Below are 14859 nucleotides of genomic sequence, written 5' to 3' on the forward strand. Positions count from 1 at the left end.
GGGAAAAACAGCAGACTTGTTGAAAAAATACTCTAAAATACCTCATAAAATGGATAAAGGAAAATAGAAAGTATTTAAGATTATAAAGCATATTGTGTAACAATCTATATAACAAAACAGCTTAAAAAGAGAAAATTCCCTTTACATAATAAAAAGCCTCATTTTTGAAGCAACAAGTGCTCTTTGAACTTTATTCAAAATGTTTTGACATTATACGCATGTGTAGTATAGATTTACTCAAAATAGCACATTTAATGGCAACAAAAGCCTGGAAGTTAAGTGCTTAGTTTAATAGAAGAGAGTTTCCATAGTTACCATAAAGAACATAGGATAACTTTTATTTTTTTGGAAGCCAGGAAGGGGCTTTAGGGAAAGAATTTAAACAAACAGAACCAAGCAGGTTCATTATGTATACAGCTCCACACCTGGTTGGCTTTTTAGAAGAAGGAACTCTTGATATTACCGGAAATGAAAGTTTTTCTCCCACTGAAATCTATAGCGGCACCTTAAGAAATCTGAGCAGTCTTTCCTCTGGGCGTTTCAAGCTAGATTCTGAGTCAGAGGGAAAGCCAGTTTAACAAGATCATCTCCGTGAGATGCATTTTTGCTCATAGTGTTTCGTTAACAAACCACGTCAGAAACAAGTAGTAAAGAGTGCTGCACAAAGACAGCGGTGCCTCGCGCTCCATGGCGAACCAAGCAGCCTCAGGTGTGACTTCATTGCTCTTGGTCACCATTGTGTTGACAGCCCCGCGGGAAGGGAAGTGGACATCCATGGCTGGTGGAGGTGTCTCCTTGTGCCAGCTTGGTTCTTCCCCGGGGTGGGGTGGCGACACGCTCTCTGAGTGTTGGTGGAGGTCACCTGCAGCCCTGCTTCTCGCTGAGTCTAATCCAAGGAGCTCTTCCCAGTTGACGGTGGAGAAACAAACTGACGTGGTTCCCTGCACCTCACCTTCGCTCCCCAGCCTTGAAGGCAGCAGTGATTAACAGGACTTTTACAAAGTTCCTGTGTAGTGACAAGGACAGTTTCAATCTTCTGTCATTTTTTTGCATTAGCTATGATTATGCTTTTACCACAAAAATGCATTTGTTTTAAAGGTAACAATGCAGACTAGGAGAATAGCTTATGTTTCATCTATATTTATCAGCACTCACTGTACATTTGTGTCTTCATTACCAGGAAATATTAAGGGACATTGTGCCATCTATTCCTGTTTACAGTTTATTATGCAGAGATAGGAAACACTTAGCATGTAAAATGAATGTAGAAATTATTCCTGGATAGAAACACGGACATTTCCCACTCGTTGGCTCTTTCTCCTCCATCACCGGATCAGAGTGTAATTGTCAGTAATCAGGCCTGCTTGCTGCTGATAAAACCACTCTGAATGCTAGCAGCCTTCTTTGTGTGATGACTCAATTATTCCAGAAGTGCCTCATCAAATCTGCCCCATCAGCTGGGCTAATAAATAAGGAGAAGAAACTGGCCCCCCAAAGCAAATTATAAATCCATTTGCATTAACCATTTCACTGGTCCATGATCTAGGCAGAAAGCAGCATGGCAGATTGTGCTAAGCTTATTTGAATATGTTTATAATGTTTACAGCATGCAACTTTCCCCCCACAAGGTGTTGGAATTATCAGTCATGAATGGCATCTAAATGCAGTTATGTTAATCGCAGCAAGGCTTGAGGTATCTTTGAGGCTGTTTTGTTACTTAAATCGGGTGAAAGTCAAATCCTCTTGCCCTGAGAAATACAGGTCTTGCACAAGTTATTGGTGTTGCTTGAGTTTAGGGAGAAGGGGCCCGTGTTCTCGTTTCACAGGTGCTGGAAGGACAAATACAAATACTCTAATGCCTGCTAGGACAAGAACAATTACTGCATAGACAGTGCGGCGGAACGGGAGTTGTTTTGATGCTCGGGTGCTCCGTATGACTTCCGCAATTTGCAAAACAAAAATTGCGTTTTTCTGGGAGAGCAGAGTTGCCTTAGCACTCCTTGTGCTTAGAATTCCTTGAAAAAAAGACTGCAGGGCAGAGAATTTCATAAACCTGGGCAAACCAGTAAAAACCGATGAAATCCACCCGTGGAAATTTTGTTCATGCATCAATTTTAGTTTCTGTTCTTTTCAGAGGACAACCTATACTGAATAACAAGAAGTTTTATTTACATCTGAACTTCAGTGGCCACTTGGGGAAGCCAAAAAATGTTCACAATGGGTCGTGAAAAGCAACCTGATTGCTAATATCAAAGACTTAATCTGGTTGACTATGTAATGATTTAAAACCCAAACATCCTCCCTGAGAGTAAGGGGCACCACTGGCTCACCCTACAATGCCAGCAGTTCTCCTGAAGAGCAGTTCATGCCGAGGAAGCTCTTTTTCTGCTCCTACTGGGATCAGGGGCCTGATGATGGGCTGATGGTAAAAGGAAAGCTTGTGGCCCATCTCAGTGTTCTCCCCTCCCCTCCTCTCCCCTCCCCTCCCCTCCCCTCCCCTTCCCTCCCCTCCCCTCCCCTCCCCTCCCCTCCCCTCCCCTCCCCTCCCCTCCCCTCCCCTCCCCTCCCCTCCCCTCCCCCTTTCTCTCCTCTCCCTTCTCTTTCCCTCTCTCTCCTCCCCTCCTCTCTCCTTCCCTCTCCTCTCCTTTCTTTCCTTTTTAATTTCAGAGAGGAAGGGAGAGGGAGAGAGAGATAGAAACATCAATGATGAGAGAGAATCATTGATCGGCTGCCTCCTGCACGCCCCCTACTGGGGATTGAGCCCACAACTCCAGGCATGTGCCCTTGACCGAATCGAACCCGGGACCCTCAGTCTAAAGGCCAGTGCTCTATCCACTGAGCAAAACCAGCTAGGGCCACAGTGTTTTTCTTTGCCTAAAGCAACTTACATGAAACTCACCACTTCTCTTCATCTGCTCCAGCCAATGCAGCATATGCTGGAATATCGACCTGGGGAGCTAAGTAGAACAACGTCATCTGTGAGGCATAAGCATAAAGTGGCAACAGGTTTACAGAATTTTTATGAATCAGTTTCTAAATGTCTCTTGCTATCATGGGGGAAAAACACAATTCTACAGCTCATTGATCAGAAACTCTGAAGTAAGGGGCATACATGTTCATGGGAAATTTAATACAGCAAAATGGGAAATGGAAAACCGAAGAATTTGATTGTCCGGGCAAAGATATCATTAAAGTTTATCCGAAGTTAAACTCTAACTTAAAATATCATACTGATACATATAAAAATAAACCTGGACACTTAGAGCTGCAAAGGACTTGCTTTGCCATTCACAAAAATAAACACGTGAGGAGAGCCCCTCCCCCGCCCTCCATCATTCCAAATAATCAACAATTGGTGGAGATGTTAAGGTTGGAAGAGTGATTAAGAGACTGGAACTCTTAGAAGTTGTGGAGGCAGGGCCTCCGGAGGTGGCCATGCGAAGGTAAACATGCTGGCATGCTTCTGCTTTTATTTTACTTCTTAAGACACTAATTCTGGCCGGGCATGGTCTTTGGAGCTTGTATTCACTTTCCAAATTTCTGAGGGGACCCTGCTGTGCCTTTGCAACCGGACTGAAATAGACCAGCAAATCCCAGGAATGAGTGGGCGGTTGTGGTGAGCTCATCTTAGTTATGTTTCAGGGCTACAAGTGCTACATGCATTTCACATTACATTTATTTGTCTTCGCATCCAATTTTTTACTTTGAGTCTAGTTGGAGGATTTTTAAAAAAATGCTGCAGTATTTTTTTCCTGTTTTTTTTTTTTTTTCTGTTTTGTTTTGTTTTGTTTGGAAAGGCAGGTAAATCTATGATTCTCTGCTTTAAGGATACAACTGACATATACATCATCTCACTTTAGGTCATTCACCGCCGCCCAATCAAATATAATCTGATATGCCTTTTTTTTTCTTTTAGCACACAGCAGATTCATTACATGGTATCATAGGTTTAAAAAGCTTTTTCAGAAGCAGGGACTCACCCAGGAAGCAGCTGTGAAGAACTGAGTCCCTAATTATTGGCATATAGTAAAGCCCACAAATGGAGTACTTTGTGATGACTCCATTAAACAAGGAAAGCCATGCCTTTGTTTTGTTAATCCTCCCGAGGATATTTTTTTCTATTAATTTTTAGAGCGAGTTGAAGGGAGGGAGGGAGGAAGAGAGAGAGAGGGGGAGAGAGAGAAACATTGATGTGTGAGAGACGCATGGATTGGTTGCCTCCCGCACCCAACCCTGACCAGGGCTAGGGATCAAACCTGCAACTCAGGTACGTGCCCTTGACGGGGAGTTGAACCTGAGATCCTTCGGTTCATGGGGCAAGGCCCTAACCACTGAGAAACACTGCCCAGGGCTGTAGAGACATGCCTTAATTAGAGTGCACACTTAAAGATTTTGTAGCCCATTAGATTACCAACACCTTAGTTGCCATGCAGTTTTATCTCTTACGATTGCTGTTTTATAAAAATATGAGCTTCAATGTGTAGCTAGAACTAACTCTGCTGCCTGGTGTGGGAGCTTGGTCAAGATCCCAAGTCTTGACCAGGTTAACTGCCTTCCAAAATGAGTATTTTCCATAAATATTTTAGTAAGACCTTAGGTGTTATAAAATGGTTTAAGATGAGCACAGGAGATTAAAGTGTGGCAATTAATAAAGATGGGGCTTTAAAGGGATTGCCTTTAAAGTATTATAATAACAGGGCCCATGCAGGGCATGGAGGGAACCGATTTCAGCGGCATCAGCCAAGAGGGTGGGTGGCGTTAGTGATGATGGACACAGGGAATGCGGAGCCTCTGAAGGGCTTGCACTTTCCATATGTATTTTGTGTACTTGGGCCTTTCGAGCCTGTGTGTGTCAGATCACGTTTCTAAAGTCGCGTTTTGTCCCAGCTCTCTGCCCACTTCTCCAAGTCGATCTCAGCTGTGCAGCCTTCACTCTCATCCCCGGGGAGGGGAGAGACAGCAGATGGGGTTAGGGCAGAGGCCTGGTGCGTCTGACAGCAAACGGCCGGCTTGTTGGGTGGAAGCCGCAAGCATCAGGAAGCTGCTTTTCCCCTGGGAACCAACTAACCACTGAAGAAAGTTGAAAATGAGCCCTCTGAGAAACGCTATTAAAAGTAGTAAAAAAAAATGGCAATTGTGCAGATGATATGCTGCTGTGTGCTTATTCGGATGCTAATGACTTTGACATTAGGGAACTCGGAGGGTTTACAGCTACTCCCTTATGCGATTCCGTTCTTTATTGGCAATCTTTGAGAAAATAAATGGAAAATGTATTGCTAATAAATACATACCACGATAGGGCATTAGACAGAAAGCCATTACTTTCAGGATTTAGAAGGAGCGTTGTGACTGTTTTCCAGGATCTTTTGTTTTAGGTTCGAGTCTGGCAGACAAAGGGGAATGGGCAGGTGGGAAGCTTCAGAACTCCTTCTGAACCGAGGGCGAAGCAGAGTAAGCCAAACGCATTTGCAGAGAAGGCCTTTTTATGTATTTTTGGCTGCCATCGACCACAAACTAAGAATTCCCCAACTCCCAGGCGACTTTTCAATTCTTTCATCCTGGCAGTGGTCTACTCTAGCACTTGAGAGAGTTTCATCCCTCTTCTCCCAGGAGCCACAGTTGCTGACTGGAGTTGAAGAAGCATCTGCTTAATGTGTGGTCAAACCTTGCAGGTCACCGAGAAATCTATGGTTCAGAAGCCGGTCACTTCAATCCACTGCGAAGGGTAAAACACAGGACGAGACGAGAGAAATCGGCGAGGAAGGTTGGTGGCGTGTGTTTTACAATCCCAGAACTGCCAGAGAGAAAACGTGTTAGGTCTGTGTGATGTACGTGATGTTGGTATGAACAGCCCCTCTCACATGCTGAGTGTACTGCCCTGAATTTCAGAGTTTTCTCTCAAGGGCCACACAGTGTGCTTGCACACAGATTCTGTTCTTGTCCCCGAGACCAAGTAGAAGGGATACAGCTCCGTGCGTTCTGTCTGAGCGCAAAGTAAGCCAAGGGCAAGTTGCTTCCTGGAAAACAGGTTAACACAGTGGCAAGAAGAATCAGTCGCGTTTATGACAGCCTCGTCCCAGAGAGCCCTGGATACCAACAGGCTGCATTTCCATCTGTCTTCCGTGACTTGAGTGTAGCACACCCCAAAGCTGGTCTGAACGCTCTCTTTTGGTGGTTAGAAGTAAAATAACAGTGCTAAAGGGAGTCTTTCTTACCCACTTTCCCTGGTAAATTGAAGACATAATTTATATATAGTTTGGTAATAAAGACGAAAAAGGAATGTGGCTTACCTTTGAAAAAGTAAACATGTTTTTACACTGATATATAGTATACATTTTTTATAGTATAGGCCAGTGGTCGGCAAACTGCGGCTCGCGAGCCACGTGCGGCTCTTTGGCCCCTTGAGTGTGGCTCTTCCTAAGCCTTAGGAGTACCCTAATTAAGTTAATAACAATGTACCTACCTATATAGTTTAAGTTTAAAAAATTTGGTTTCCAAAAGAAATTTCAATTGTTGTACTGTGGATATTTGGCTCTGTTGACTATTGAGTTTGCCGACCACTGGTATAGTCCAACTGAATGATAAGTAAAAGTGTCAGCACATCATTCATTGTTCACTTCAGTGCTTATTATTGATCTACTTAACTTGTCCTACCTGATAGACTTCCCTTCTTTCGTCTTAATAGAATGAATTTTAGGATTTCTCACTGAAGCGGGCAGAGACATTTAGTCACTTGAACGAAGCAGGGCAAACCAAGTTGGCATACAAGTTACCTGGAGAAACAGAGAGGTAAGGCAACATTTTAATGAAAAAGTATCATCTAGTGAAAGAAAACGAATCCAATCAAAGCATGTATATAAAGGCTCTCCTGAATAGCAGTGCTTTATCTCTGTGAATTTGCTTTAAAAAAATTTTTTTCTTAGTGCTGAATTTAGAAGTGTGATTTTTGTCAGAAACATGGTCACTTTGATATTTAAAAACATCAAGCAGGTGAAGAAGTCCTCTGAGCCTAAAAACCTTTTACATATTGATTGGGATGTGTTATTTGTCCCCAGATTTGCCCTTAAAGAAAGGTTCAGTGTTAAAACAAAGTTCTAAAAATTCAATTTAAATTCATTTTTATTAGAAAATTAGTACTTAAGGATTAAAAGTAAATAAGTGATATATTTTTAAATCATGTTTTAAACACTATATGATGTGTAGAGTTAATTCCTACAAACACTGAAAAGTAAGGAATTGGGTTGTCCTTGGGAGAAAAATCTATTTAAAATAATTTATCTATATATGAAGGAACTTGTTTGCTAGCATTTACCTATTTTGCAACACATGCATCACAAAATATCAATAAGAAAAAAATCAAGGCCCCTTTAAGGTGTTACTAACTCTGAGTTCTTTTTAAATAGGGCCCACTAAAAAAATACACCAAAAAAAAAATGACTCCTAAAACATAAAGCCCGCAATTACCCCCTTATGTTACAAAGCTGTGACTCAGAGGCCACTACAGCAACTAATAGAAAACCTTGGCACACGTTGGCTACCTAAGGGAATAATAGGACTATTTGCTGGAGTCGTTTGGCAAAAGGACACAAACATATGGCTTTGGTTTATGTTCAGCATTGCCAGTTGTGCAAAGTTGCAGGATGAAGTCTACAACAGCAGTGACGACTCAGAAACGAGAAGTGAGACTCAAAATAGATCAGCCTCCTTAGAATGCCCACCAGCTGGTCTCAGGTTTAAGGTTTCTTCAGTGCAGTGCATGTCCAAGTGGTTCTAGAAAATCACCTTGTCTCTGGGAAATGTGCATGCACGTGGCCCTGGCGAAGAGCTATTCCCAGAGAACCGTGCTGAATCTGGGAGCAGACCAGACCTGCTCCTTCCTTTCAGTATGGTGCTTGTTGGGCATAAGAGGGATTCGTGGAGACAAAGAGAGGGATCATACATGTGAAGGGTAGACATTATGCAATTCCTTGGCTTTCTACAGAGTCAGACAGAACAGTAAGAGACAGATAGGAACAGAGAGTTGAAATCAGGGTCAGTGTGCCCTGAACAAAAGATTCAGAAAATATTTTATTTAGGATAAAGAATTCAGAAACGATTTAAAAGATTATATATATGTGTTGTCACAAATGATATAAAAACCCTGTTTTATTAGGTTAGACTCTTGAATATTTATTTTCTGAATTGCTCTTCCTATTAATAAATGTATGGAAAAAAAAAACACCCAGAAAAGTAAGCAGAGGGTACAAACAGAGAAAAATATCCTTGAACATTCTGTCTTAGGGTAAGTCAACTATTCCTTTAGAATCACAACTTATTTCCTTCCATGTTGTCCTGTGTATCAGGGAAACAAACATCTTTCCCTGCCATTTTGGGCTGATCCAAAGCTGTGTTCAAACAAAACGGTGGCAGAATTATCCAAAGAAAGGGTGCTCACTGTAGGGTTCCTTGTTCTTCAGCCTCGCCAAGTTTTATTCCAAGGTACTGGCATCATCTAGTTGTTTCATTTTTTTTGGAGGGGGTGGTTTAGTCTTTTCCAACTTCCTGAGTCTCTCTTTGTCATTTTAAAAAATTGATCCTTCTAAAGGAAGTGAAAAGGATTAAGGGCTCCTCACCGAGAGGACCCTGGCACTTCCTCTCCCCACTGCAATGAGAGCTCCTGGACTGAAGGGACATCACACAGATGAACGTGACACAACATACAAAACTACATCATCAGTTCAAATATACCAGGAGGGGAACACAATACAATCTGGTTAAACATAGAAATGATTACAGGTTGAATGTATGTGAAGGACTTTTCAAATGTGAAGTAGCTTCCTGAATAAGACTATATATACCTAGACAGTATTATGATTAACTATATAAGGATTTTGAGAAAGTGTCCTTAAAACCTTATGATCACCATGTCTTTTTATATTAAGACTAGAGGCCTGGTGCACAGATTCGTGCACTGGTGGGGTCCCTTGGCCTGGCCTGTGGGGATCAGGCCGAAACCGGCTCTCTGACATCCCCTGAGGGGTCCGGATTGCGAGAGGGCGTAGGCCAGGCCAAGGGACCCCACTGGTGCAGGATCGGGGCCAGGGAGGGACTGTAGGAGGGCTCCAGGGTGTGTCCGGCCCATCTTGCCCAGTACTGATCGGCCGGACCCCAGCAGCAAGCTAACCTACTGGTCGGAGAGTCTGCCCCTGGTGGTCAGTACGCACATAGCGACTGGTCGAACGGTCGGACACTTAGCATATTAGGCTGTCATTATATAGGATTAAGAAACACAAGACTACTGATAAACGAGCAGTGAGGATGTCTGTGTCTAGAGTTCTGTTGAAGGAGACATAAAACTTAAACATGACCAAAAGATTTATTTTATATAGTTTTTAAGAAGTAACTAAAGCATGGGAAATATATGAAATAATTCTGTGAGAACTATGTAGGGCGCCAGTTGGGGTCCTGGAAATATCCAGGGGGACACGATGGAAAGTATATGATTGTCTAACCACTACGCTGTACGCCTAAAACAAAAGCAGCATAAAATTGAAAGAAAGTAAATACATAAATTGGAGACGCAGAAAATTAAAAAATACATATACTTGAATATTTTTTACCCTTAGGTTAAAATAGGATTATAAGTAGAAAATAAAATCAAACTAAATCTACTCACATACCAGTAATTTACTTGTGTGAATAAGAGCAAAATTGAGTTTATGAATTATGTGTCCTGCTTCTTGAGCCCCTTTATCCCACAAAATGGTAATTTCAGGGCTCCCTCATCAGCACAAAGGAAGGTACCAGATCTGGGCACTGGGGTGCTGTGGACAGATCAGGTGATTGTCCCTGATGTAAGCACTAAGCCAGTAGTGGCGAACCTTTTGAGCTCGGCGTGTCAGCATTTTGAAAAACCCTCACTTAACTGGTGCCGTGACACACAGAGAAGTGTTTTGATCTTTGCAACCATAGTAAAACAAAGACTTATATTTTTGATATTTATTTTATATATTTAAGTGCCATTTAGCGAAGAAAAATCAACCAGAAAAATGAGTTCGCGTGTCACCTCTGACACGCGTGTCATAGGTTCGCCATCACTGCACTGAGCACCAGTGAGAAAAGATGCTCAAGTACCAGTAACTAGAAAGTGACTGTGTGCACCTGTATGTAGGTTTGTAAGTACATAAGGCTGTTAAATGAGAACTTTCCACATTCAGCTAAGCAGTTACACTTTATTTTGTGGCCACTTTTCTTCGTCATTGCCTGTCTACTCACTCCCACCGTCTGTTCTCGCATGTCCTTCCCCCAAGTTTTGCCTCTTTGCCTTCATTATTTTATAATTTTCCCTCCTGTCATTTCTGCTTGCATGAACTCCTAGAGAACTGGGGGATAACGTGTTCTTACAGATTTCTTCATGCCTTTATTATGAATCAGACACCAAGCAAAAACCACTTTTTTCCCCTTCCTATATAAATATTATATCATAGAATATTATATTATATATTAAACGTATCCACACTTATAAGTTAAATAAACTTTTTAAAAAGTAGTTTCAGATCAATAAAAATAAGTGGCAAAGCCAACCTTTAATATTATTACTCTATTGAGAAGTAGACTGTAAAGCCAGGGGGAATCATAGGAATCTCAGAAAACATCTTGTCTTGTTCCTCTATAAACCATGGAATGAGATAGATAAAGGCCCTAAGAAACTGAGAGAAGGACAGCTTTTTAGAAAATCACATTTCTGTTTTGAAAAGAGAAGTGACTCATTAAATTTTATAAAATTAATTGCAGACTTGCCAATACCATTCGGGACTGAAGTAGTAAAAATGATCAAGTCTCCTTTGCCAATGAAAAACAACAATGTTCCCAATGGGAAAAGTCGTTTTCAGGTTGCGGCCCATGTTATTTAGGTCAGTGTCCTGATTCACACCATAATCACGTATCTCTTCTATAAATCTGAGAGGATTTGGAAGATGATGATCCTCACCTCACCCACCCAGGTCTCAACACATGCACCGAGGTACAAGTCTCTTTCTGCCTTTCACCAACCATTACCTGAATGAGGTACCCACTGAATAAGAGGTTTGATTTTACAAAAATTAAGGCTATTCATTGGAAATTTATTAGAGTTGCTGATAACAACTCAAATGAAGAACACTTACAAATTTTTACTCCCATATTCAAGATTTTAAAAAAATATGTCTTTATTGATTTTTTTGGTGGACTTTTTTTCTCATATTCAAGATTTTAGAGAACAAAGACTTATTTTCAAACTAGAGGCCCGGTGCATGACATTCATGCACTGGGGCAGTGGGGGGGGGGGTGGGTCCCTCAGCCCAGCCTACGCCCTCTCGCAGTCTGGGATCCCCGAGGGGTCTCTAGCTGCCGCTGCACTTGTCAGCCATGAGCCTGGTTTCTGGCTGAGTGGCGCTCCTCCTGTGGGAGAGCACTGACCACCAGGGGGAAGATCCTGCATTGAGCGTCTGCCCCCTGGTAGTCAGTGCTCATCATAGGGACCAGTTGTTCTGCTGTTTGGTCGATTTACATATTAACCTTTTATTGTATAGGATTGAAATGTATGAGGAGAGTGAGCCATCTCATAAATGGTAGAAACTTCCACCCCCCAGCCCCAAAGTAAAAGCACCTGTGCTTTAGGTTTCTGATATTTTTACTCCCTGACAAACTATAAGACAAGACTGGACACTGATTTTCATACTTTTATTCTTCAGGTGTGAGGGAGAGAAAGAAGGTGAAATAGGTAGGTTGTATATTATGGCCTTGATCCACTTTGTTCCTACAACTTGGCCCACAGGTTAAATCTGAAAACGTAGTTGTGTCAATGAGTATCAGCTTTTACAATATTTATATAGGATATACATGCTACACCAACAAGAGGAGGGTAGCTCCACAACATGCAATTATAAACCTGCATTCTAAGCCCAGTCAAGCAGAGGGCCATGCATATTTACACTTCCCTTCCAACGACCTTCATGGGGAGGTGGCTGCATGGGTTGAGGAAAGAACAGTTAGGTCCTTGGATAGCCAAATTGCAAATGGAAGCAGTCTGGCACTGGCTGGTGTGGTCAGTGTGGTTCAGTGGTTAGAGCATCAGCATGCACACTGGAGGGTCGTGGGTTTGATTCTTGGTCAAGGGCACATACCTGGGTTGTAGGATCGTTTCCCGTCCCTGGTTGGGATGCATGTGGGAGGCAACAAATAGATATCTCTCTCTCCCCTCTCCTCTCTGCCCTGCTCCCCCCTCCCTTCCACTCTCTCTAAATATCAATGGGAAAAATATCCTCGCTCCTCAGGTGAGGATTAAAAATAAATAAACAAACACATAGATAGATAGATAGATAGATAGATAGATGATAGATAGAACTAGTCGTAAAGCTGTTATAAAGAAGGTTACATTTAAGTAGATTTCGGAAACTTTTTAATTTGTGTCCACTGGTACTCTTTGCCGTCTGTCGCTTCATTTTGGGAAAGAAACTCATGGAGTTCAACCTTCACTTGCCTTTGGGGGAAATTTTTCAGTGGCTGGGGAGAGCTAATAGCACCTGTGTGGCAGAATAGCGTTAGACCTGAGTTGAGTAGCTTCTTCAGAAGGAGTGGATGGTTTTCATCATTTTAACCCCCATGCTACCATTCTCTCTTAATCTAGTTATTTGTTTAGCACATGGAGGGGAGTTTGCATGAGTTGAGCCACTTTATATGCAACAGAGATACTGACAGAGGAGGAGGATTTTACAACACAGTGCTCACCATCCTGAGTAAACCAAGCCATTGTAATCCTAGCCAGTGTCACATCTGTCATAAATCCATGTGTTTTTAAGAGGGGGGAAAATCTACAGAAAAAAAACCCCACCTTTGTTTTATTGTTGTTTAGTCTTATTATGTAATTTAAAATATTCATAACAATGAACCATTTTATTTAGACGAAAGCAACTGCTGTTCAGCAAAAGCAGTGTGCACTTTTTGTTTGCTAATTTAAAAAAGCAGTTCAATGATCGGTGTGGTGTTTATTATGAAATGATGACAAAAGAGTGCTGGTGGTTTTAATAGTTTTAGCTGACGAGAGCTGCTGTTAATTTTGTCTGTAGTGTTGCAGGTGAAAAAATGCACAATGGATAAATAGTCTATATTGGTTTAACTGAACATAATATATAGTGTGTTCTGGAGTTGTTTGTCTCAATAGACTATAGTAATCAAAAGTAATGAACCTATTATGTGCAGGACCTTGGAGAGCGTCAAATGGCAGTAAAAGTGTGGCACATAAAAGGTTTATTAAAGGAAATTAAAGTCCATCATTGCCACACCTGCTCCCCTATTATAAGTCTATGGCAGGTCAGTGCCTTCAATCACAACTCAGCCTCGGAGAGCAGAGATGTGTCTCCCATTACCATCGCAGTCACAGGCTTCCACGCTCCTGACAGGATTTAGGGGTGGGAGCCACACACAGCACCTTCTGCCCGTGTCTGACTTTCAACCAGCAAAGCAACTTCTTTCTATTTAAGAAACCTTTCCGCCAACGTGCAAAAGTGAATTAAGCTAAGAAATTATTAGGGGAGTCTACGGAAATGGATGAATGTACCCAGGTCAGAATCTATCTCCATGTGGACAAAAACAATAGGTTTCTAGAATTTTTGCATCCCTTTGAGAATGCAGTTGATTATATTAAAAATATTTAGGGGTGGTGTTTTAGGATATTTACTGCCACACCCAACACTCAAATTTCACCTTCCTTATAGACTGGGATGATTATAACCAGTGTTTATTCTGGAATTTTTAAAGTAAATATATACCATTTTTGCTAATCAACATTTCCAATGGTATTTTGAAATAGGGACATTTCAAGGGGTTGCCTCCATGTTGCTTTTTTACATGGGGAATCATTTTTTCTGACTTGGCAAGTGGTATGTATCAGAAAAGGTCTAGAAATGCAAAGGAATCAAGTTTTAGGAAATTAGTGTGAAACTTAGGAAATTAGTGTGAAACCTTTCTGTTTGGCATTTGAGGTTTTGTCTCCTTTGCAACCGCTGTTAATCAGACTCCTTTTTCTTTCTGTCCTTGTCATGCCAACAGTGTTTGAATCACTAGCAAACACTTATGGACAAGGACATCTGCCCTCTTGTCACTGTTTCCTGGGGCCCAGCATCTATAGGAGTATTTCCCAAACGCAGGGAGTGCGAGGGCTGTCACAGTTCTCTCCCTGCAGGGTCAGAATGCTATTCAAGAACATGGAAGGCTACTCTGTTTTTCATCACTTAAGAACTTCTAGTGACATGTTTTCACATTTTGGTCACTATCAAAGGAATGACCTCAGGACTTGTGCTCCTGTTACAGATGGATGCAGAGGCTGACGATAAAACAGCTGCGTACCCGCTCTAAGGAACGAAGGTGAGTTAGCAAGCAGGTTCCGGGACACCGTGCCCACCGCACCATGAAATATGGTGTTCTGGTGCCAGTCCCTGCCATGCAGAATGATGACAACCTCCTCAGAACTTATTTTCTTCTTCTTCTTCCTCCTCCTCCTCCCCCTCCTCCACCTCCTCCTCTCCTCCTCCTCGCCTTCTCTTCTCCTCCTCCTCCTCCTCCTCCTCCTCCTCCTCCTCCCCTCCTCTCCTTCTCCTCCTTCCTCTCAACACCAACTCCTTCACACCACCCCACCTCCCCTCCCTTCCTCTTCTCCTACTCCTCCTTCTTCACCCCCTCCTCATCCACCACCACCTCCCCTCCCCCCCTCCCCTCCACCACCTCCACACCAACATCTTCAACACCCCCTCCACCTCCAACTCCTTCCCTTCCACCACCACCACCACCACCCTCTTCTCCTTCTTCTCCCCCTCCCTCCTCCTCCGTCTCCTTCACTCCTCC

The 14859-nt window shown here is 42.4% G+C and overlaps 1 long non-coding RNA gene across 4 annotated transcripts in view; it reads left to right on the forward strand.

Moving 5' to 3' along the window:
• The window catches only part of LOC132219984 (uncharacterized), a 40578-nt gene extending 26193 nt beyond the window's left edge, over positions 1–14385 (forward strand). For 2 of the 4 annotated variants that reach the window (XR_009449657.1, XR_009449654.1), the window contains exons 4-6: positions 5611–5764; positions 6686–6789; positions 8343–8472. This is a non-coding gene — a long non-coding RNA (uncharacterized LOC132219984). Of the gene's footprint in view, positions 1–5565; positions 5765–6685; positions 6790–8342; positions 8473–14328 lie in introns of those variants that run through there. The other 2 variants (XR_009449655.1, XR_009449656.1) reach the window with 2 other exon arrangements.
• Positions 14386–14859: the final 474 nt, after the last annotated feature.

This window comes from Myotis daubentonii, chromosome 17 (assembly GCF_963259705.1).
Source record: "Myotis daubentonii chromosome 17, mMyoDau2.1, whole genome shotgun sequence".
NCBI classification, from domain to species: Eukaryota; Metazoa; Chordata; class Mammalia; order Chiroptera; family Vespertilionidae; genus Myotis; species Myotis daubentonii.